The 27,577-nt window shown below is 30.8% G+C and overlaps 2 pseudogenes; one reads left to right on the top strand and one right to left on the bottom strand.

The window, feature by feature from the left end:
* LOC114753457 (mannose/glucose-specific lectin-like) overlaps window positions 1-8,416 on the bottom strand; it is a 22,505-nt pseudogene extending 14,089 nt beyond the window's left edge.
* Window positions 2,266-27,577, top strand: LOC114753455 (mannose/glucose-specific lectin-like; annotated as a pseudogene).

Below are 27,577 nucleotides of genomic sequence, written 5' to 3'. Positions count from 1 at the left end.
CTTTGAACTAAGGGATACGTTTATATGAGGAAGTATCAAATCATTGGATTTTATTGATAAAAGAACCTATAAAAGGCTGAATTGACTGATTTAGCTATTGCCCTTCAATCTAGAATTTTCTTTTAGATTTAAACTAAAGGATTGTATGGTTTTGGAAAGTACAACGATGGCAATAACTTGATTATGAAAAATATTGGTACAACTTGTAAACTAAAATGAATATAGTTGAGTTATTGTAAATGTTTGGGTGTGTCTCTCGACCAATCATAGGGTTATGGTTAGAAGTAATGTGATTGTATTAATATCTTCAAAAGTCTATGAAAGAAATGTGAGGATTTATAAGGGGAGAACTTAAGGAATGTCCTTAAAATATAATAGATAAAAATAATATTTTTGACCAAGATGACCGGTTACTAAGCAAGGTAACTGTTTGGAGTTATAAAAGAAAGGAAAACTTTTTGGAAGTTGTATCATAAATATAGAAAATTGTCTAGGACGACCAGCTGGTAAGGGTGGAGCTTAAAGGAGATTTGGAATTTAAAGAGAGTTATTTAATTTATGAATTATAGTTGGATCAAGTATTGATCTACCCTTACGAATATGATAGGTTTTGATATATGCTCAAGCTCACCAAGAAGCAAAAAGAAAGGAGAACGGTAAAGTTTGATTTGGAGGGAAGCAGACCAGGTAGTAGTTCTTTCCTACTTTACACTTGTGTATGATTACTGCATGTCTGTTTGGGCCATATTGATATTCAAAAAGCATATGAACATGTAATCCTTAATTCCTTGTATGCGTTATTAGCCGTGATCACGTGCAGCTGAAAGATATGAGGCCTTATGAGCCATTATTTATGCGGCCTTACGAGCCAATGTATGTCCGGCCATATGTGCCGTTGATTGTGCATTCAGCTAATAAATCTAACTATGTGTCATTACACTTAAATGCTTTTTATGCATATCTTGCAAGGTTATGTTCCATATGGCTTGTTTTGCATGCTTTTATATAATCTGCATTTGTGTTTGATGGAAATTATTACTACGAGGATTCTTCAGAATCTCACCCTCCAATTTATGATGAACAATGAACGCTAGTAGCTCGAAAGGCAAGGAGGTTGTTTAAGAAGAAGGCGAGCTGGTTGAAGAACAGAGATACCTGTTATAATTCTGTAATTGTATAGCAAAATATTTGGGTAAGTAACTTTATTTGCTTTATGTAAATATTATTTTATATCCTTCATAAGCAGGATTAATTGTAGATCACTTATTAGTTATTCTAAAAGTTTGAAATATTCGATCGACGGTTTCCAATGTTTAAAAAAAAAAAATTCCCGTCTTTTCCCAAGTAGAAAACCTGGCGTTAGTGATTCACAAACATTAAAAATGATCCTATTAGTATATAAAAGTAAGGTGTTGCATATTTTCTCAGTACATCACAAAAATTTAAGAAAAAAGCCCAATAAAATCCAGTTAAAATACCTAAATCCAAATTAAGGCTTACACTTTTACTAAATTTTTTATTAGGACATGAGTCCTAATTTAAGAGTTTTGAATGTTCTTAAATGACCACAATGCCTCTCTTCAATTAAAATGAAAAATTGATTATTTTATTCACCCAAGTAATCTCTCACTTCTTATGATTATTTTTAGGACCAAAAAACACATAAAAATTTTATAGTGTTTAAAATTTGTATATATAACTAAAATCTTCAAAAATATTTTAATAAAAAATTTAAATTTTAACATAAATAGCCTTAAAGTAAATATTTTTTATTTTATGTTTGTAAGTATTTAATTTGAGATCTCCAACATAAATAGCCCAATGAGAAGTTAGCTCTTCTTGGATTCGCAAACACAAAGTTCAAATGACAATGACTACGTGCGTGCGTGTTGGAGAAATCAGCTATTTTGATATCTTACACACGTTTTCCATGGAACCGGTGAATGATGGGTACTAAAAGTTCATCATATCTGCATCATTCAGATTTTATTTGGATAGTTCAGATTTATTTTTTTTTCACTTTTTTTTAAAAATAATTATTTAAGTGGGCATATGATCCAACATATCTCATAATGATTAGAGATGGCGATGAATGTTATTTGATATTCTTCTAGTCCTTAATATAATATCCATTATGCAATGTAAATTACATTATAAAATGGGTCTTATATTCATTTGGTATAATTAATTCGCCTCCTAATTCCACTTCTAGTCTCTCTATAAATTGACCTCATTGAGTACATATCGATGCACACCAACAGCAACCAGTTTTAGAGCTGCATATCAACCTTCGACAAATTCAACGTAACTGAGCAAATGGTATGTATGACACAATCTATCTTTCTATTCATGGTATTTCTCAAGGATTCATATGTTTCTGTGACTATTATGTTAACTGGTTTTTATTTTATTGGTCAGGCTTCCTTGGCAGGAATCATTTCATTGGGACCGTGGGGAGGTTCAGGTGGCGACCGTTGGAGGTTCAGGGCAAGCAATGGCATAACTGAGATAACCATCTATGTAGACAGTAATGTTAAGTCCATTTCTTTCACCGATGGCAACGGTGATATTTCTGGCACATTTGGTGGCAAGAACCACAATGACTTGGGTGAAGAGAAAAAGGTGACCTATACAATAATATATTAATACATCACTTCCTTAATCGTTAGCCTCATCATTTTAATTACTTATCACCTTGCATGTATTGTAGATTAAAATTGCTTCGCCGTCAGAGTATTTCACAACTATAAGCGGAACTTATGGAAACTATGCTGGACTAACTGCAAGCACCTCCCTGACTTTCACCACAAATCTCACTAGTTATGGGCCTTATGGAATGACTACTAGTAATGAGTTCTCTATACCAATATAGCAGACAGTGTCATTGTTGGGTTCCACTGCAGATCTGGTCACTACCTTGATGCTCTTGGAATTTATGTGCAACCAGTAAGTAATTCATTTAACTAAAACATGCTCGCATGTACAAGTCATGCATTAGATTTGACCCTTCTTCATACATATTGCAGTGTTGCTTTGCTGATATGGATTTCTGGTGCAGGTAGCTGGAAGCATTTCGTTGGGGCCATGGGGTGGTGAAGGTGGAGGTGCTTTTAATTTTAAAGTGGCAAGTTGGATAAAAGAGATAACTATTTATGATGGACAATGTATCAATGCCATTGGTTTTAAGGACGCTAATGGACACGAGCATGGAATGTTTGGTGGTCGTGATCCAAATGAAGCTGGTACCAAAAAAATAGTAAGAGTTTTGAATTTATATATGGCCTTTCTACCATAACAAATCAAATTATTCACATTCATTTCTATGATTTATCTTCTTCATTCGTCCAAGCTATTTTTTTTCTGAGGTAATAACAATTTACATTACATGGTGCAAATGATAATGTGCAGATTACAATTGATGGGTCTTCTGAGTGTCTGACATCCATATCTGGAACATATGGAACTCATAAAGTGAAGACGCCTGTTATCACCTCACTTTCGTTGGTAACAAATCTGACCACATATGGACCTTTCGGAACTATTATATTAAAGGAACTTTCTCTATACCAATAGAAGGTTCTTTCGTCAATGGATTTCATGGAAGACACGGCTATTATCTTGACTCAATCGGCATCTTTGTGAAACCAAAAGCCACAATCTAATTTCTGATATGTTAAGAGATGATGGAAGTCTATGAAATCAATGTGAAAATAAGGCGTGTTATGGCCAATAATGATGTTGGGGTTACATGTTATATAATATGTGGATGTTGATGTGTTTAGTTGTCTTGTCAAGTTGTTTGCAAGGGTTTTTCTAACTCTTGCTTTGCTCAATTTCTTGATGGTTGTATTATGTGTCTGTATGGTTACTTTGGTGAATAATCGTGCTACTTTTCGAAATTAATTAAAAAAAAGTATTATTGTTATTGCTTGATCTTATTCATGCAGCTTTAACATGCCTCTAGCAAACAATATAGGTTGGCTCCAATATGAGTTGAGTCTTACCAAATTAGTTAGCCTCTCACAACATAGTAAATCAAAAGATCCAAATTCCTGTTAGAAGAAGTACTTACATTTAGTATCCGTCGGTATTCCAAATAGGATTGGTTCTAATAAGAAGATATATATACGCAGCAAAAATAAATATATAAGTTCTGGTATCATGTTATCTGTTTAAACCCATTTTTTCAAGGCTAGGCCTTGAAGTTGGAAATTTCTTATGCAAATGGACTCGGGCTCCCATCCCCCCGCCCCAACCCTCCCAACAGAAAAAGAAGAATTCTCAAATGGCTGCTTTTGAAGGGTCAAATGTAAACACCTCAACCAATAAAGATTGGATTGAGTAGAAGCGGTTAAGTTATGGTAAATGAATGTTTGATTTTCATTAGAAGAGATGCTCATATTTAATACCCAACACTATCTTTAACATGATTGTTTTTGGTTTCCTATGAATGCCATTTGTATCAACAATGCAACTCTCCTTGTCATGCAGATCATATTAACATATTGATTATGTGCTTGAGATTGTTATGATTTAGGTGAATTGTTATTTGAAACTCATCTAAAATTTTTAACTTTTTAGTCTAAATTTAAAAATTATAATTAAATTTAAAAAAATCGTATTATAAAATTCTTTTGAAAGATCTTATAATCCTTTACAGGGTAAACATATAATATGGGTCTTGAGTCATGCCAATCAATACAATTTCTTACTTTTCTCAACTGGTTTTGTCCTTGAGACATGAATTATAGATTCAATTCAAAATTCATCTCTCATGTTTCATTCACCTCGTTTGTAATTATTATCCTTAAATTACTTTTCAATGATAAATCTTGGCCATCCATTTTAATCTTTCATCCTGGACCCTTGAGATCAATTTTAAACTGCCTTTCTCGGCTTGGATCTGATACAATTTACTAATTTTGCCATCACACATCTTTAACCATGATTACTTTTGTATAACTATAGTTACTTTTCTTTAGCCTTAGTTTTACTATAATTATTTTTACTTAATTATGGTTATATCTCTCCAAAAATGGTTAGTTTTACTAACCTTAACTGTGCTTTAACTTTAGTTAACTCAACCTTAATTACCTTATCAAGGTTAATCTCCTTTCATCCACAGTAAATTTTCTAATTAAAATAAATTATTCCTTAACCATAAATACTTTAGAATTTAATTATGATAATTTTTCTTCCTCTTTCTTCTTTGAGAATAGCATCCATCATATTGGGCCGTATTGGGGCTACTATTATGCTCTCAATTTAACTAGAATTTAGACATAACTTGCTGGGCCGCCAAATTATATTACTTTGTAGGCCTTATTAAACTTTTGATCAAACAATCTTTCCATTATTTTTCTTCTGCCATTTTGACCTTTAATACCTCAAATAGACATTAAAAACCCATCATTTTCTTATTTTCTCTAAATTTTTGAGTAATTATACTTAAGACCTGAGCTTTCAAAAATTATACTTTTGACAACATCATAACTTGCCATTCATGTAATCCTCTTTAATATTTCTTGAAGATCCTAAAATAATTTACAAACCCTTTCCAACTCTTCTGGATAACTTTCAGGTTTTAGGTACTATTGTGTAATTTCATAATATTTATTTCACAACTTATAAGCATTCTTGACTTTCAATATTTACAATTTAGTCCATCAATACTTTTCATCTTTTTAATAACTCAGAGCTTCGTTCCTTTACATTTAGGTCCCTATTCCCTTTTACTTTAGCCCTTGTAACTTTTTCATGGTCTCTAAAAAGTATTTATGTTTTAGTTTCAGAAAAACTTTTAATTTATTATTTAATACTTGGATACTTTTTTGGTATTTCTAGGACTCTGCTCAATTGGAATTAATGACCTATTTAGTTTAGGTTTATTCTTGAAATACTAGGCCTAAAGATGGGATATGACACTCCTCTTGCTGACTCCATTCATGAAAGGACCTCTCATTAATATGAGTGCCAATACCATTTAGTGACATGACCACAACAAATCCCACGTAAGTTCTTTTTTGCCATCAAGTGTATGGCACAAGAGTACGGGTCCTTGCAAATAATTTAATTAACAGAAAGTATTATTTCCACTATAATTAATGCAAAAGGTGCTTAAATTTCACTATTATGTTTCGAATCAGGTCAAGGAAAATCAATTGAAGTTTGTCAAATCCAAATGGAAGAAAATTGGACGAGTTGAATGCTAAAATTTGATTCAAAACTAAATGAAACTTTTGACTTACATATTGTAATGGGATCTAGCATTATTTTTCAACTTTATATTTATTCTCGATGTCTTTTGTTTTCTCCCCCATAGTTATGACTTCTTCTTCTTCATTTTTTTCGGGTACAAGTGATGACTTCTTTTTAAAGTATATGAACTCTCAATCTCATCACTACACATTAGTGTGAACTGGGCACACCAAATTGTAAGTGGGCCAAGCTAAATAAAGGGAAATTCAGGCCCATCACAATTGAAAAGCAAGGTCAAATTTGAGCCATTAGATTGATCCATTCATAGAAGACTCGTTTTATTGGCAGGTGGCTAGGTGCCCGTTTCATTGTTTTAGTAAACAGTAACAAGACATTGTCTTGAGGTACTTTTTTTCTAATTGCAATGTAACTAATTAAATTCTAATTTCCTTTTTTTTTTTTACCCTTAGACCTTAAACGAAATAAGTTTTTAACTGCTCTACTGAGAACTAGAGTGTGTCAAATTAAAGCTACATAAATAAGATCAAGACATAATAATAATAATAATAATAATAATAATAATAATAATAATAATAATAATAATAATAATAATAATACTTTTTTATTAATTTCACGAAGTAGTACAATTATTCAACAGAGTAATGATACACACACATGATACAGCCATCAAGAAACTGAGGAAAGCAAGAGTTAGAAAAACCCTTGCAAACAACTTGACAAGACAAGTAAACACATCAACACCCATATATTATATAACATTTAATCCCAACATCATTACTGGCCATAACAAGCCTTATTTTCACATTGATTTTATAGACTTCCATTATCTCTTAAGATATCAGAAATTAGATAGTGGCTTTTGGTTTCACAAAGACGCCGATTGCGTCAAGATAATAGCCGTGTCTTCCCTGAAATCCATTGACGAAAGAACCTTCTATTGGTATGGAGAAAGAAGTTCCCTTAACAGTTCCGAAAGGTCCATATGTGGTCAGATTCGTTACGAATGAAAGCGAGGTGATAACAGGCGTCTTCACTTTATGAGTTCCATATGTTCCAGATATGGATGTCAGATACTCAGAAGACCCATCAATTGTAATCTGCACATTATCAATTGCACAATGGAATGTAAATTGTTATTACCTCAGGAAAAAATAGCTTGGACGAATGAAGAAGATAAATCAGAGAAATGAATATGAATAATTTGATTTGTTATGGTGGAAAGATCATATATAAATTTAAAACTCTTACTATTTTTTTGGCACCAGGTTCATGTGGATCCAGACCACCAAACTTTCCATACTCGTGACCATTAGCGTCCTTAAAAGCAATGGCATCGATACATTGTCCATCATAAACAGTTATCTTTTATCCAACTTGCCACCTTAAAATTAAAAGCATCTCCACCTTCACCACCCCATGGCCCCAACGAAATGCTTCCAGCCACCTGCATCAGAAATCCATATCAGCAAACCAACACTACAATACATATAAAGACGAGTCAAATTAAACCTAATGCATGACTTGTATATACGAGCATGTTTTAGTTAAATGAATTACTTACTGGTTGCACATAAATTCCAAGAGCATCAAGGTAGTGACCAGATCTGCCATGGAACCCAACAATGACACTGTCTGCTATTGGGATAGAGAACGCATCACCATTAGTCTTTCCGTAAGGCCCATAACTCGTGAGATTTGTGGTGAAGGTCAGGGAGGTGATTACAGTTAGTCCAGCATACTTTCCATAAGTTCCACTTATAGTTGTGAAATACTCTGAAGGCGAAGCAATTTTAATCTACAGTACAGGCAAGGTAATAAGTAATTAAAATGATGAGGCTAACGATTAAGGAAGTGATGTATTAATTAATATATTATTGTATAGGTCACCTTTTTCTCTTCACCCAAGTCATTATGGTTCTTTCCACCAAATGTGCCAGAGGTATCACCGTTGCCATCGCTGAAAGAAATGGACTTAACATTAATGTCTACATAGATGGTTATCTCAGTTATGCCACTGCTTGCCTTGAAGCTCCAACGGTCGCCACCTGAACCTCCCCACGGTCCCAATGAAATGATTCCTGCCAAGGAAGCCTGACCAATAAAATAAAAACCAGTTAATATAATAGTCACAGAAACATATGAATCCTTGAGAAATACCATGAATAGAAAGATAGATTGTGTCTTGCATACCATTTGCTCAGTTGAATTTGTCGAACGTTGATATGCAGCTCTAAAACTGGTTGTTGTTGGTGTGGATCGATATGTCCTCAATGAGGTCAATTTATAGAGAGATTACAAGTGGAACTGGGAGGTGAATTAATTATGCCAAATGAATATAAGATCCATTTTGTAGTACAATTTGCACTGCAAAATGGGTCTTATATTGAGGACCGGAGGAGTATCAAATAACATTCGTCACCATCTCTAATCATTATTGTCCCTTTTGTCTATGCATCCGTGAAGATGGATATTGTTTTGATATTACTATGGTCCTTTTTCCACACCGCAATAGTCTCCAGTGCGCTTAAGACAAAAATACATGTGTTTCGCGATGCATAAGATATAAGGCCAACTGAAATGGTGTGGCTATTAATATATCTAACACAAAATAATTTATTAATTAATTAGTTTAAAATTATCATAAAAAATAATCATATGATTTTAATTAACATACTCTCTCTAGTCCGTAATATAAGATATCAGTTAGAAGAAATTGTGATCCAAAATATAAAATGTTGTTTGGATAATTAATGTGATTTTTTTCACTTTTGCCCCTAAGAGATGAGAGATAATAAAAATATAACATTAAATGTAATTTTATATTTTTTAGGGGTAAAATAGAAAATTTTTATCATTTTAGGACAAATTTAATAACTAAACTTTCATTTATTTAATATGTGAGAAAACTTAACGGACTTCTTATATTATGAATCCAAGAGGGTAATGTATAACTTAGCAATATCTTATGGGTGATTTTATACTATAGAAACTGATGAAGGTTTTGTACTTTGGAGGAAAAGGAGGGAGAGGGATTCTGAGAGGATCCACATTGATATTGTTGTTAGAGTAATACCGGTGAGGGACCAGATTGGTGGATTTTCATGGCCATTTTGATTCATTTTGAACTCAATCAAATTATAAGAACCACAATCATGATTTTATAAGATGCATATATATTTTCTAACTATAGCGTTATTTATAAAGAGAGTACATGAGAGATAATGAGCAAAATTTGTTTGTATAAATGTGTAAGATTTGATATTTAATACACTTTCTTCGCGAATTAATTGAGGACAGTCATTAATCATTATATTTTGATTGGATTAATCAATTCGTCTATCAGTTCCACTTGTAATATGCCTATAAATTGACCGCATAAATATTTAATTATTTAATTAATAATTAATTAGTTATATTTAATATCTTTAAAAAATTACAATCCTGCCATCTTTGGCTGTTCACTTGACGAGGAGTGATTTTTTTTTTTTTTTGATAACTGACGAGGAGTGATTTGAAGACCAGGTACATTGATACCGAATATAAAAGTAAATCATTTTTATCTGAAATTTTAAACTTGTCTTTTCATTTTTACTTCTATTAAATATATGCCATTTATTATGTTTCTGTAATAAACTTTAACTCATTATTCCTTTAGTCATATTTATAGGACATTTTGAACATATTTCACAAAGACTAAGAAAAACATTAAACTGCATTAACTCTTCTTTAAAATATAACAACTTTTTAATTTTACCCCTATTTAATATATATACACCTTTCAAAAAAAATATTTATCTACATTATAATAAATGAAGGAAAAAATAGTATATTCATATTAAAAATTTAATACAGTAACTTACAAATAAGATAAAAAAAAATTCTCTCTCAACCTTATAAATAGAACTAGAGGAGTATCACATTATAATACTTTTATATTAATTGATTAATGACAATTAATTTGTGGTAGATATAACTAGCCACAACATTCGTTAATTAAACCAATTGAAAAACGTGTGTTAAGTATCAAATACTATCTCCAATCCTAATTATAAGACATTGTTTATAGACTGTAAATGAAATTTTATAATTAGTGCAAGAGGTACGTAGTTGCTTATTTCTCCAAGATGCATGTACGTAGTGATTGTCATTTGAACTTGTCTTTGCGAATCCATGAAGAGCTAACGTGTCATTGGGCGGCCGTCCTTTTTTCCTATGCCCACAAGGCCACAATGATCACGTTCCCATTGCATTACTTAATTTATTAATTTTTGTTTGATGCAGAATATGTATCAAACAAGATTCATCGCCATCTCTACTCATTCATGCCATTTTTGTCTTTGCATCCATGAAGATGGATTCTCTTTTGATATTATTAGAGCATGTTAGTTATGGTCCTTTTTCCACACCACAAAATGTCCGATATATATGGTCCAAGGTAGGGCCAAATGAATGGTGTGGCTAGTTATATCTACCACAAATTAACTGTGATTAATCAATTAATATAAAAGTATCATAATGTAAGAAATAATCACATTAAAACTAATTTTAATTAACATACTACGGGGATTTAACATAATGGTGTGGCTATTTTGGTTCATCTTGAAACCAATCAACTAAATTATAAGAACTAAAGTCATGATTTTCTTGGGAAAAAAATCCAAATAACATTATACATGCCAAAATCAATTATAAATTTAAATTTACAGTTTTCTCATAAGCTATTATTACCTGTTTTTCAGAATTAACACTACATATCAGTTTCAACCAAACAACTTAAACCAAACACACCCTTCATGTTTTAAATCACTTATTTAAGAGAATGCATTTTTTTGTGTGGATATTATCAACCCCTAATTCAGTTTCGGATTCGTGGCAGGTGTTTTACCAATTCCTTATTTCCTTTTGTCCTGCTTAGATATCCCCGAATTAATAATTGTTACTATAAAGGGGATGATTCATTAGGCAAAAGTAATAGTTAAAATAGTGGCAATATTTTATTGGCGCTACATTATCATAAACTGACGAAAGTCTTGTTTAATAGTATCTTCAGAGATATTATTATTAGAGAAATATTATGAGGTACTAACTAAATGGGATATTATTTTTTATGTTTTAAATCAATTATCAAAATAATGCACGTTTAATTTTACGCAATTAATTAAACTCAACTTAACCAAATATGTACTTATTAATAATGGGAGCATCAAGATTATTGTACATGTTAATAATTATTCCTTTAGTCCTAGCCACTTGGAATATCCCCTAATGAATTATTCTTCCTGTTTAAGTGGATTTTTCATTAGGTAGTGGGGTGTTTGCCCATATTCCTTCTTTCTCTAGGCTTAAGTACAAGACCCTAATTAAGCAATTCACAAAATGAGGCTGGCTAGTGTGTGTACATAAGTTCATAAGAAAAATTAAAAAGAAAAGTCCAACACTTCTATTAATTAATTCTTTCAGTTGTGCGAGCATTTTATTATCTCTGTAAATTCGTAAAGACCACATTTTGATCAAAGAGATAAGGACCATAATTTTGTTTTTTGGATGTGATGATTTAGTGGTGAGAATAAAGAAGTGGAGGAAAGTGGATAGTAAGAGAAGTGGAGAGCTTCATGCGCTTCAATTATATGGAGAAGCCCTGGGAATCTCCATTATTAGTAAATTTGAAATTTTGACGAAAAGACAAAAACGACAACTCGGACGTCCGGGAAAAAGCTACAAAAAAGACAATTCGGTCACGAGTTGTGCATTCTTCAATTAATAAATAGTAGTATCCAATGCATCTGCCCCAGAAAAATTTGAAATATAATATCCCATCGTATATAAATTGCAACATCCATTTTGATATTATATGATGGCACGAGGCAATGATAATAATTTTATATAATATAACAAAAAATGCAAGTTTTTGAACAGGATGAATATAACAATCTGAACACTGAAGTAGACCTTGACAAATAATAATTTGCTTCACAAGTTGTGTGTATAGGACCAATATCAACTATCAGTGGTGACAAATGGTTCAATTCATTCATCACGTGAAAATTAACTAATAAGGTTAATGTGTAAATTTATCTTGAAGATTTTTTACTTAGGAGCAACGGGTATCCCAAAATTGTTTTGAGTTCAATGCCAGTTTACAAGTTTTCAAATTATATGTAGCAATGTTGCCTCGGTCGTTATATGGGTTAAGCCTGACAACGTATGAATTAGGTGTTTACAACCTCATCAAACCTTTAATTTGACACACTCTAATTCTCAATACAGCAGTTAAAACCTTATTTAATTTAAGGTTTAATTAAAAAATTAGGAAATGAGAATTTAATTAGATACATTGCGAGTAGAAAAAAGTACCCCAAGAGAATGTCTTGTCAGTGTCATGTAAAATAATGTAATGGGGTACCTATCAATGAAACCAGTCTTGTCTGAATAGATCAATCCAATGTCTCACATTTGACCCTGCTTTTTAATTGTGATGGGCCTGAATTGTCTTTTACTAAGCTTGGCCCACTTATAATTTGTGGTAATGACATTGAGATTTGTAACATCTCACCTAATTATATCAGGCTAAGGTGCGCCTAGCACCCCGAACTATTTTTCCAGGTGCACCTAGTGTTCTAAAGTAATTTTCGGTGCATCTAGTGTCCCATACTAATTAAAACAGTGCATCCATATCCTGAACTAACAGAAAAGTTAAGTTTGACCGTTACCTTGCTGACTCAGCTAAAGGTTGACCGAAAAATCCTACATGGTGGACACGTTAGCGTCTGTTGTGTATTATTTTGACGAGTTAAGGTGCGCCCAACACCCTGAATTATTTTTTCAGGTGCGCCCAGTGTCCTAAAGTAATTTTTGGTGCATCCAATATTCCAAACTAATTGGCTAACAGAAAAGTCTCATTTGACTGTTATTTTACTGACTCAGCTAAAGGTTGACTGAAAAATCCTACATGATGGACATGCAGGCGTCTGATGTGTATTATTTTAACTGAAAATTCAATTTTTCCTCCTCTTTTAACATTTATCTTATGCCAGTTTTTAAACTTAAAAAAAAAAAAGACCACCGATCCACCCTCTTAAATTCTGGTGCATGTACCACTCATTCAATTCCATTCTCGTCTTTAACATTTTATCCCATTTCTTCCACCACGTAGGATTTTTCAGTCAACCTTAACTATTACCGTCACGTAGGATTTTTCAATCAACCTTCGACTGAGTCAGCAAGGTAGCGGTGAAACTTAACTTTTATGTTAGCATGGGATATGGATGCACTGTTTTAATTAGTTTGGGATACTGGATGCACTGAAAATTACTTTAGGACACTGGACGCACCTGGAAAAATAGTTCGGGGTGTTGGGCGCACCTTAACCCTAATTATATCCACATCCGCGATAAAATACTTCATTTAAAAGTCTATATGTATTTCTAGCATTCAAAGCAGGTCATAATTTCAAAACATTTTTCTGATATAACTTAACAAAATAAACTATTAAAGTCCTATAATCATAGTAAATAAAAATATAAAATAACATATGCTTGAGGAGCACAGAAGCCTTCATGGCTCACTCCATTGGTGCCTTCTCTTGATTCCTACTAGATCCTTCACCTGAAAATGTTAATATAAGGGATGAGATCTAACGTCTCAGTAAGTACTGAAATTCCAACCTGTACAAGCAAATCATATATGACAAATAAAAATCCCTTTCTATGTGTGTGTATATATATTTGTATATTTGTGTATGCAAATCATGGATTTATACACCCAATTCAATTTCACTTTTAATTCAACAATATACCAAGATCATTTTTCAATATATCCAAAATAATGCAATATGCATCATCTCTTATATCACCGTTCACCCTTATACTGTTGACTAGAGCCATAGTCTAATACATAGTCGAATAGGAACTAATCTATTTTACTAAATTATTCCAAGCTCACGAAAACTAGAGATATATCCGGCCAAAGATATAGAGCTCAAGTTCATATTATAGCTCCCCTCCTTTGCAAATAAAATAAGGAAGTGTCACATGTCTCATAGCTCCAATGAATTTTCGGCCAAAGGAAGACATGAAAAAAGGAGCCCTAACAAGTGTCATCCACTGTGTACCGACTGATGACATATCTCATGGTAATTTATATCCATGCAAATCCCCTTCTATCCGTAGTCCAACAATACATATATCATATGTAAATAATGTTACATCAGAAATATGTCCTCAAATATATTATTAAAATAAGATAGCAATAAAATTTCTATACCAATTAGCAGCAACTCATTATAAATCAATAACTATCAATATATTTAAATCTTAATCATAACTAATAGCAATAAATTTTAACAAAATAAAGTAACAAAGTAGAACATTTATTTGAAAAGTCATAATAAATACATATATTTCAATATGGTATAATAGAAATTAGTAAATCCACAATATAATCATACACAATTTACATGTACATGAAGGATTTTCAGAGTTACCTGTTACTCTTTAACTTATAAATATTCACATAATGATTACTCTAAAATTCTCAAGAGTCTACAAAATTACACACAAATATTTATTAATATATAAGAACACTATTCTAAAATTCTAAGGCTACCCTATAAACTAAAATTGCAAAAATATATTAACTCCCAGATCCAGCTATTTATAATCCATACAATATTATTTTGAAAATAAAATTTTCATATAAGATTATTTAAATTTAATAAATTAAATAAATACATTTTTATTACCCAAAATCTAAATATTTTATATTTCAATTCTCAATTTACAATTTTTCAAGCTTTCAAAAATTATTTCAACAATAGATCTTTAACTTATTCAATATTCAAACTGATTAAAACCTCAATAATATATTAAATAACTCAAATAAATTATTTAACTTAAATTTAATTGGTAAAAACATTCTACATGTCTTTGAATAACAAATTTTTCAACTAAAATATCAATTTAAAATTCTCAAAACAATCATTAAACAAATATAAACTGATTAAAATTCTTTAATAATGTATCTTTAAATTTCTATGGTCATATATTGTCAAAACTCTATATTTACTTTATATCCAAACGGTTAAATTTTCTCTAAACATTATAATATAAAGCTCTAAATATATAGGAAATATTCATAAAGAAAATTTGACAAAAAGAAGTAGTTTTGTGTACCTAAATGATTCTCAAAACTTGTCACGTACTCTAGAACTCAGCTCGCTCACTCTCTTTTCTCTCTGCCTCTCGCTCTCTCTTTCCCTACTTCTCACACAAAATGAAAGAAAGACAAGAGTTGCAGGTATTTAATATCACAATATTTAATTCTCTTCTTTGATTTTCTTCTGCCTATACATCATCCTATTCTCTTTTACAACCGCTCCTCCTACCTTTTTTTTTTTTTCTTTTTCATTAATTACCCCCTCCTTTTTCCACTGTCGGTAGAAAAAGGTGGGGTGGTTTTTTTTGTAAAATAATAATAAAATTATTATTTTAATTTATTTTTTTTAGAATTACATTTTTTTAATATAGTATGTTATAAGATCCCTTACAATCTTACATATGCTTGAAAGAGAAGTCATAACCAAGCTTTTTTTCCAGGATATTGTGAACAATAAAAAAAAAATATTGCAAAGAACGAATTCTCCTTTTTGTGAAACGTGACAAATTTTTTTGCAGTAAAAAATGAAATCGTCCAAGCATTGAATGATTTTAAGGCTCTTCTCTTTCTCTTCCTTATACTTTCCCATTCTCCTTCTTATATCACCTTTCTCCCTCCTGCTACAAAGCCGTCGCCTGAGTTTGTTCTTCTTTTTCCCCATCCCCGCTTTCTTATCCTTTCCTATCCTCCCATAAAATAATAAATTATTCCTTCTCTCTCCTGCCCATCTATTACTTTTACTGGATGTCATGAACTCATGATTTAGATTTCACCTGGCTTTTTCTTACATGTATTTATTTTTAAAAATCACACTCATCCAATAAAATAATACATTGCACACGCAAAATTTGGAAAAAAATCACAATTTAAAATGTTTTATTAAAATATTTTGAAGGTTTTAGTTATATATACAAAATTTCAAATACTAAAAAATTATTTGTATGTTTTTATCTAAATACAAATAATAAGAGATGATGAATCATTTGGGAGGGATAAAATAATCAATTTTTATTTTTAATCAAGGAGGGGTATTTTGATCATTTTAAATATTTAAAAATTCCTAATTGGTTCTCACGTCTTGGTTAAAAATTATTAAAAGTATATACCTTAATTTGGATTTAGATATTTTGACTGGATTTAATTGAGATTCTCTGAAAAATCAACTACTTTTAATTTTTTAGCTATAAGACTTATTTTTTCCATAAATTTTTCTGTCATCTTTAAACTCACAATTAAAATGAGAGAGTATACTATAATTTGAAAACTCTATCTTTTGGCATGATTTTTATTGGATGATTGTGATTTTTAAAAATAAATACATGTAAAAAAAAAAAGGCCATATGAAATCTGGACGCGGCTTCTCTCTTCTACCCTCATGCTCTGCTGCCCTCCTTTTGCTCCCAAAATTGTGCCATTTTAGGTGAAAATAAAGGAGGGTGAGTGCTTTTTCATTTTTTTTTAAAAAAATATCTATCATCTTAAAATATTTTTTCAGTCTCATTCAATATTCTAAATTAATTGTTACGGTACTCAATGTTTTAAAATACTTTTTCTGGCAGCATCTGGTATCTAGCACTTATCGCTAAGAAGTATTTTCCAATACTACCTAGTATACCAAAAATTTTTCAATGATACCTAGTATCTGACATCCATTACATTGAATTATTTTTTTAGTAGCACCTAGTATCTTAACCTACATTTTAGTATATTCAACATCCTAAAATATTTTTCCGATAGCATGTAGTATATTGAAGTAACTTTTTGTGTAATAATTTAAGATATTGGATGCATTAAAATTTAGTTTAATATACTGAGTATTACTTAAAAAAACTACTCCAATTAGTTAGGTGCCATATAGTGGATGTTACTGAAAAAATATTTTAAGATAAAAAATTATTTTAGAATGTTGGATGCTACTGAAAAATACTTCAAAGTGATGAGTATTAGATATTGAGTGCTACTAATAAAATATTTTAGGATGTTGAGTACACTAATAATTAATTTAAGATAATCAACAATACCCTAAAAAATATTTTAGGGCATCGAATTTCTTTTTTTAAAAAAAAAAACAAAGGCACTTACCGGCCTTTATTTTAACCCAAAACGGCATAGTTTAGAAGCAAAGGAGAGCAGTGGAGCACAAGGGTAGCAGAGAGAAGCCACGTTTGTGAAGTCCGAGTGCATGCTTGGATCACTGTTGGAGGGGGAGAACGCGCATTGGATTTTTTTTTTTTTGGGTATATAAAAGTTTAGGTGAGTTGGATTGCGGGGACTCACCAGGACCAAGACATGTCTTCAAGCTCAGAGAACGCTTACAGAGGTACTTACAGATTACCCACTAACAAGGTCCTCATATTGGTAGCAGAATTTGAACTCACGACCTTGTGGGTTATGATTCAACTCTTTACTAACTGAACCAAATCTTATTGGTACTTGCATTGGAATTGATGAAACTGAGGTTTGTGGCTCAGTTAGAGATTTTAAGATGTTTGGGTGGGCTTTTTGCCCAACCAACTTGGTTGCGGGAAAACGCTTAAAATTTCAGCTTCTTGAGTTACCGACGCAGAGGGAGAAAGTTAAACGTGCATTTTTTTCCGAAATTGATTACATATCTTCGGGTGTGTTTGAATTTCAGTTAAACATACATTTAACGAAGAAATCAATGCGTCCAATAGGATTGCAATCAAATCAACGCTTCCAGTACCTTAGTCTCTAAAAATACCACAAAACAAGACGTGCATGCCTTTGTGATGTGGTATGTTAATTACTGCTAAATTCCCGTAGTATATTAATTAAAATCAATTTCCATGTTATTATTTTTATATACGATGATACTTTATATTAATTAATCGATAAATTTTCGTAGATATAACAATATTGAATATTGTTATATTGTTAATATTGAATATCAATTTCCATGCTGTTCCCCTTCCCCTTATCTTGAATATTTTGATAGATCATTATATTGTTAATCCTTATAGTTTGATTGAATTTTGGTTTTGATTCATATAGCTTCAAATATCTTGTTTTTTATTCCTATAGTTTCATAATTTTTTGGTCTGAGTACTTTAATGAATGGTCCATATATTTTTAATGAGTCTTAGTTTTAGTCCCTATGCTTAAATTCAAACTAAGTCCTTATGAAATTATAATAACCAAAACTAACAATTTGAAACTATAAAGATCAAAATCAAAATTGAACCAAATCGTAAGAACTAATAATAATATTAACCTTAAGACATCATGAATCAGGGATATAAGGACATTATTGTAGTTGTGACTTTTGTCCATGTTTTTCCTCCACATGTTATTGACTTCATCCAAAAATAAGAGAGGTAATAACGTTATCACTCATAAGTGGTGTATGGCGCCTTGTGGACTTTTTTTTTTTTTTTTGAGTTGGACTCCCCCGGTGTCCCAGGCCAATGCCATCTTTCAGACTTTTCAACGGGCCCAGACTAATCCGGAATGGCACCTGTGAAGGATCCCCTAACGGATGGCTTGCCTACCACCTACGCTGCTGCGTTCCCAAGCGGGATCGAACCCCTGACTTTGGTTAAGCTAGAACGACCCCACAGCCAGTCGATCTAAGCGTTCGGTGGTGGCGCCTTATGGACTTTGTGCATACCATTGTGTACATATTTTCTATGGGACAAAAGAGATCAAAAATCAATAAGACAGTCTTTAATATTTATGAACTTAAAGACAAAATAAGATATTGAAAATCTATATAATGCATGCAGAACTAGAAGGAAAAAAATAAAAATTTATTGTGTGTTTTTCTTTTTAATTTTTCTTTTATAAAGTTTTATAGATTCATACAACTAGCTCCTCAGTTCCACAAGCCGGCTTCATCTTCTGAATTATGATAAGCATGTGTGTTTTTTTTTTTCATATTTTTTTCAAGTGGAATTGAAACCATTGTGGACGAAGAAAAATTAAAATGGCAATGACTACGTACATGGGGGTTAAAGCTGTTTGCTACATAATTATTAAATCCGTGGTATTCCAAGTTGGATAAAAGGAAAGATTAACTTATTATAATCATCTTGGTGCTGCCGTAATTAATTAATTGCATTAAATTAAACATGCATTCTCTTAAATAATTGATTTAAAACATGAAGGGTGTGTTTGATTTATGTTGCAAAAATTATAAGAAACTGATATATAGTGTTGATTTTGAAAAGTTGGTAATAATAACTCATGAGATGAATGTGAATTTAAAGTCATAATTGATTTTGGCATGCATAGTGTTATCTGGATTTTTTTTAAAAGAAAATCATGATTTTGGTTCTTATAATTTGATTGATTTCAAGATGAATCAAAATGGCCATGAAATCAACCAATCTAATACCTCACCACTATTACTTTAATAACAATATCATCTTCGCAGAATCCTTCTCTCTTCTTTTCTTCTAAAATACTACAAAACAAGACTTTCATCAATTTATACGCTGTAGCCCCCATAAAATATTGCTAAATCCCCCTGGTATGTTAATTAAAATTAGTTTTCATGTGGTTATTTTTTACATTATGATACTTTTATATTAATTGACTAATCACACTTAATTTGTGGTAGATATAACTAGCCACACCATTCGTTTGGCCTTATCTTGGACCATATCCGAATTTGTGTGGCGTGGAAAAAGGACCATAAGTAACATGCTCTAATAATACCAGAAGAAATCCATCTTCATATAGATGCAAAGGCAAAAGTGGAATTAATGACTAGAGATTGCGATGAATCTTATTTGATACTCCTCCGGTTCAAAATATAGGGTTGATTTTTTTTTTTATAAAATAACATTTACTTTTGTCTAAGCATTTAATAAGTTTTTTTTTCAATTTTATCCCACATATATTTTCTTTAGTTTTTAATTTATTTACTACATCTTTTACTTATTCTCTTCATTAATAAAAACATATATAGAAAGAAAAAATACATGCCTTGCATATTTATTATTTTAAATTGATTTTAACTAATTTTTTTAATAAATATAAATAGATAAAATTTATCTTATATTTTGAGCTGGAGGGAGGGAGTACGTATTCTCCATCGAACAAAAATTAATAATTAATAAAGCAATGGGTACGTAATCACTGTGGGCATGGGGAAAAAAAGGACGACCGCCCAATGAGAAGTTGGCTCTGCACGGATCCTCAACATAGAGTTCAAAATGACAATGACCACGTACGTACATGTTGGAGAAATCAGCAATTTTGATATCCACACACGTTTTCCATGGAACCGGTGAATGATGGGTACTAAAAATTCATCATATCATTTAAATTTAGATAGTTCAGATTTATTTTTTAAAAAATAAATATTTTTTAAAAATTCCGTTATGGTCTAATTCTGAACGGTAATAGATACCGGGGCTTTGCAATATTTGATTGATTACAATTCTGTATATTCCATTTATTATAGAAGTTCCCAGGGAATTCATTAGAGGAATGTTTCCAATAAAAATCGTTTGTTCTTGGATATCCCTACAGGTTTTCCAATAATTTAACATAAAGATAATTTCTTAACTATAATTTTTTAAAAAATAATTTTTTATTTAAAAATTAGTTTGTTATTTTTAATCTCTTTTTGTCTGATCGATAATGTGTATCAAATAACATTCATCACCATATCTCTACTCGTTATGGTCCATTTTGTCTTGGCATTTACAAAGATGGATTTTCTTTTGATAGTACTATGGTCATTTTTCCACACCACAACCACAAGGGTCCCGAGTGCACTTAAGACAAAAATACATGTGTTTCATGCTGTAGATATTAATATATTTTCTCAGTGCATCACAAAAATTTAATAAAAAATTCCAATAAAATCCGGTTAAAATACCTAAATTCAAACTGAAGCTTATACTTTTAATAAATTTCTAATTAGGACATGGGTCCTAATTTAAGATTTTTGAATGTTCTTAAATGACCAGAATGCCTCTCTTCAATTAAAATGAAAAGTTGATTATTTTATTCACCTAATTGATCTCTCACTTCTTATAATTATTTTTAGGATAAAAAAACACATACAAAATTTTATAGTGTTTAAAATTTGTATATATAACTAAAATCTTCAAAAATATTTTAATAAAAAATTTTAAATTTCAACATAAATAGCCTTAAAGTAAATATTTTTTATTTTATGTTTGTAAGTATTTAATTTGAGATCTTAAAATATTTCAATTACAAAAAATATTGAATATTATGTTCTTATAGTTAACGTTAGTTTTATGTATTTAACCAAATATTGGATTTCAACCCAAAAACGTAATTTGTAGCAACTTAATATAAAATATTTCTTGTAATTAACATATTCTAAAATCTTAAAAATAAATTTTATAACATGAGAATACAAAATATTTATTTAAAGGCTACTTATATTATAATTTAAAATGTTTGATTAAAACATTTTTAAAGGTTCTAGTTATATGTACAAATTTTAAACATTATAAAATTATTTATGTGTTTTGTATCCCAAAAGATACCCATAAGTGAAAAAAGGAACCATTTGGGAGGGGTAGAGTAATCAATTTTTCTTTTTAATTAAAGTGGGGCATTTTGGTCATTTAATAATATTTAGAAATTCCTAATGAGACCTTATGACCTAATTAGGAATTTGGCAAAAGCGTAGGTTTGAATTTGAATTTAAGTATTTTAATTGGGACTCTCCCAAGATTTAATACAGTAAATATTAATAATTTATTTTCTCAATGCGTCACAAATATTTAATGCATGGATTATTAATATCTATCATAATAGTTATTACTCATTATATGTTAAGTTATCAACGATTGTCTTTTTAATTGTCAAAATATCCACCAAAAAACATCATATAACCCATATGAAAAAAACTTGTAAACAACACAATCATAAAAATTATAATATGATATATTATAATAAGTAAAATAAATTTATATTTTTTTCAAAAAGAGAGGATAATATATCTGGACCAGATACCTCTATCTTGTGTCCTGTCTGACTCGTTCCAAAACATTTTTGTCCTATCTTGCATGCTTTTGTCTTGTTCCAAAAATTTTCAAGATGGGACTATCTCGTCTCAAAATGACTGAGACCAAAACAAAACACAATTCAAAATATTATGATTAATGAATGTCCTTAATTAATTTGTGAAGAACGTGTATTAAATATCAAATCTTATACATTTATAAAAATAAATTTTACTCATTATCTCTCATGTACTCTCTTTATAAATAAGATTATAGTTAGTGAAAAGATCTCTTCTTAATACATAATTATAAAACAATTTTAAAATGACAGCCATGGTAAAAAAAGAATTGAGTTAGAGTATTAAAATACTACCATGGTTATAAAGAGTTCTCTTATTCTAAGAACATCCTAAGAGGCTCAAGATACATAAAACACCCATAAGTTTAATACAAGTACAATAAGGACCCAAGGCACAGTAACCGCCTACAAGCCCATCATAAACATTCATTCTTAAAGACTTAGGGCACAAGAAATACAGGGTACTCAACCCAACCCACAAGTCATACATATATTCAATGCATAAGAGTAACACATGCAACAAAGTCTTATAGTCTCGAGCCATTCTAATAGCATTCTATCAAATACAGTCATCCAACAATCAAACAAAAAAAAAGTATAGGTCAACAAAATCATAGGCCTTAAGATGGCAATATACATAACATTACATACCTAAACCAAAAGAGGACTACTAGACCGTGTCACCTATGCCTCTAGTTGCTTCCCTTCACGCTAAGCCAAACTAGATGGTTTTCCTGAAAAGCATTGATAAACAATGGGATGAGACATAAAAGTCCCAGTAACTAAGTATTAATTTATGACATATACAAGTAGGATGGCAAATTGGTGAAATAGTGCTTAAATATAATTTAAGTAATAAATGATGCTTTAATAGATATAACCACATGAAAAGGAGTATGTCTCACCATCCACAACACAATTCATAGAAAAATACATATATGCAACAACACAATGAAATATGCCCTCTCATTACTATACTCCTCCTTATAACTCCTTGAAAAAAACCTGGACTTTCTATGCTAAGTAACCTGGTCAAAAGTCACTCTACTCATATTAAATAACGGGCCCCTTCTTACACCTACACCACCCAAGAATGGACTATGCTGCAATAGGTGTCTATCCAAGAGTTTGTTCTCAATTTCAAGCCATAGAAAAGGAAGAATTACAGGAGTCTAACAAAAAAGCCAAACACTATGATCAATAGTGTAGGCATGCCACACAGATTTCAAGAACAATTATCCTCCATATAACATAATCCCAACCTCCATATATGAACCCCATACATAGTTACAATATCAATTAAAATATATCATAGTTTTTCAAAATAAGATGATATAATTCCAACCAAAATACAACACATTTCTATTTTATTTAATAATATAATATTAGTATATCATTAAGCATCACAAGAAAACATAATTTCTAATAAAATACAACTTAGGCATAATTAAATCAACATATTTCCCACTTCACCAAAATTTATCATATAAGAAAATGCATGCTTTATTCATAGATATACTTTCACAAATCAATTTGAAAAAATAAAAACATAGTAAACACCTTACAATCTAAAGCATGCATATAAAATAAATTAACTCCTGTTACTTCTACTCCAAGCTTAACCTCACAGTTTGAGAAATAAGAGTACAAATTATAGACTCCGAAGTACAAGATAATCTACAAATAATGTAGATACAATTTAATATACATACAAATAAATAACGTAAATTACATAGAATTTATTATTATTAATATATATATTTACTACCCAAAATTTTTTACTTCAAATAACATTTTTTCTCCCCCCAAATAACTCATTTAAATTATAAATAAATATTGATTTAGTTAATTTTGTAAAATTTTCAATTTATAACTTAATTTTCCAACTTAAAAATTTTTCTAATAATATATCCTTAACCTATTTCATATTTTAAACCAATTAAAATCTCAATAATATATTAAAGAACCCGAACCAGTTATTTAACTTAAATTTAATCATTAAAAATATTCTATATGTCTTGAACAATATATTTTTTAACTAGAATCTTAGTTTAAAATTCTCAAAATAATCAATGAATAAATACAAACTGATTAAAATCTCAATAATATATCAAACAACTCAAATAAATTATTTAACTTGATTTTAATCGGTATAAGTATGATATATATTATAAATAACAGATTTTTTAACAAAATAATTTAATTTTAAATACCAAAAGTAACAAACAGACAAATATAAATTGATTAAAATGAACTATTCATTTACATCAAAAAAAAAAAGAACTATTCATTTACCTCTAAATTTTTATGGTCATCTATTGTCAAAATTCAATACCCAAATCTAAAATTTTCTCTAAACATTATAATGATACTACTAATATAAAAATTTAAATATATAAAAAATATTTATGAAAAAATTTGATAAAAAAATATTTTTATACACCTAAATAATTTCCAAAACTTGTTTTATCTTTCAGACACCTCGCTTTGTAACTCTCTCGGCTTCTTGCTGCTCCCGCTTCCTGTCTCATTCTCCCTCTCTTTATTTGTCTTGCTCCGCCTTTCTCTCCGCGTGAAGAAAATAGTGGGATTGTCAGGGTATTTAATACCCTCACATTAAATTTTCCCCCCAAATTTCTTCGTCCTATTCCTCTGTCTCCCTTCTGTTTACTCCTTATTAATGCGCCAACTACCCCCCTCCAAAGACTTTTTTCTGTCGGCAAGGGGATTATTTTTATATATTTTAAATAATAAAATATTATTTTATTTAATTATTACTAATTTTTTAATTTAATTTATTATTATTATTTTTACATAAATCCTAAAATAAAATTTAGAATATTACAGTTAGAAAAATATTTATGCATCTCATAAAATCATGATTTTGATTCTTATAAGTTGATTGAGTTCAAGATGAATCAAAATGGTCATGAAAATCAACCAATCTACACCCTCACCAGTATTACTCTAATAACAATATCAACGTGGATCCCCTCAGAATCCTTCTTCCTCTTTTTTCTCTAAAGTACTAAACCTTCATCAGTTTATATAGTAATTACAAAGTTAGGTGGTATTCCATTCTGTCCATAATATAAGAAGTTGGTTAACTTTTTTCACATATCAAAAAATAAAAGTTTAGTCATTAAATTTGTCCTAATATGATGAAACTTTTCTATTTTACCCCTTAAAAATATAGAATTACATTTAATATTATACTTTTATTATCTCTCGTGGGGGCAAAAGTGAAAAAATAACATTAATTATCCTGACATCATTTTATATTTTGAATCACAATTTTCTTCTAACCGATGTCTTATACTATGAACCAAGTTAATTAAAATCATGTGATTATTTTTTATGATAATTTTAAATTAATTAATTAACCAACTATTTTATGTTAGATATATAAATAGCCACACCATTTCACTTGGCTCTATATCTTATGCATCGTGAAACACATGTATTTTTGTCTCAAGTGCACTGGAGACCCTTGTGTGTGGAAAAAGGACCATAGTAATATCAAAACAAAATATATCTTTAATATAAGACCCATTTTGCCGTGCAAATTATATTACAAAATGAGTCTTATATTCATTTGGGATAATTAATTTGCCTCCCAATTCCACTTATAATCTCTCTATAAATTGACCTCATTGAGGACATATCGATGCACACCAACGACAACCAGTTTTAGAGCTGCATATCAACGTTCGACAACTTCAACTGAGCAAATGGTATGTAAGACACAATCTATCTTTCTATTCATGGTATTTCTCAAGGATTCATATGTTTCTGTGACTATTATATTAACTGGTTTTTATTTTATTGGTCAGGCTTCCTTGGCAGGAATCATTTCATTGGGACCGTGGGGAGGTTCAGGTGGCGACCGTTGGAGCTTCAAGGCAAGCAGTGGCATAACTGAGATAACCATCTATGTAGACAGTAATGTTAAGTCCATTTCTTTCAGCGATGGCAACGGTGATACCTCTGGCACATTTGGTGGAAAGAACCATAATGACTTGGGTGAAGAGAAAAAGGTGACCTATACAATAATATATTAATTAATACATCACTTCCTTAATCGTTAGCCTCATCATTTTAATTACTTATTACCTTGCCTGTACTGTAGATTAAAATTGCTTCGCCTTCAGAGTATTTCACAACTATAAGTGGAACTTATGGAAAGTATGCTGGACTAACTGTAATCACCTCCCTGACCTTCACCACAAATCTCACGAGTTATGGGCCTTACGGAAAGACTGCTGGTGATGAGTTCTCTATCCCAATAGCAGACAGTGTCATTGTTGGGTTCCATGGCAGATCTGGTCACTACCTTGATGCTCTTGGAATTTATGTGCAACCAGTAAGTAATTCATTTAACTAAAACATGCTCGCATGTACAAGTCATGCATTGGATTTGACCCTTCTTCATACATATTATAGTGTTGGTTTGCTGATACGGATTTCTGGTGCAGGTAGCTGGAAGCATTTCGTTGGGGCCATGGGGTGGTCAAGGTGGAGATGCTTTTAATTTTAAAGTGGCAAGTTGGATAAAAGAGATAACTATTTTCGATGGACAATGTATCAATGCCATTGTTTTTAAGGACGCTAATGGACACGAGTATGGAATGTTTGGTGGTCGTGATCCAAATGAAGCTGGTACCAAAAAAATAGTAAGAGTTTTGAATTTATATATGGCCTTTCTACCATAACAAATCAAATTATTCACATTCATTTCTATGATTTATCTTCTTCATTCGTGCAAGCTATTTTTTTCCTGAGGTAATAACAATTTACATTACATGGTGCCAATGATAATGTGCAGATTACAATTGATGGGTCTTCTGAGTATCTGACATCCATATCTGGAACATATGGAACTCACAAAGTGAAGACGCCTGTTATCACCTCACTTTCGTTCGTAACAAATCTGACCACATATGGACCTTTTGGAACTGTTAAAGGAACTTCTTTCTCCATACCAATGGAAGGTTCTTTCGTCAATGGATTTCATGGAAGAGGTGGTTATTATCTTGACGCAATCGGCGTCTTTGTGAAACCAAAAGCCACAATCTGATTTCTGATATATTAAGAGATGATGGAAGTCTATAAAATCAATGTGAAAATAAGGCTTGTTATGGCCAATAATGACGTTGGGGTTAAATGTTATATA

This window comes from Neltuma alba, unplaced genomic scaffold (genome assembly GCF_004799145.2).
Source record: "Neltuma alba isolate B1F8T4 unplaced genomic scaffold, ASM479914v2 tig00007934_pilon, whole genome shotgun sequence".
NCBI classification, from domain to species: Eukaryota; Viridiplantae; Streptophyta; class Magnoliopsida; order Fabales; family Fabaceae; genus Neltuma; species Neltuma alba.
This window is presented reverse-complemented; position numbering and strand designations above follow the sequence as displayed.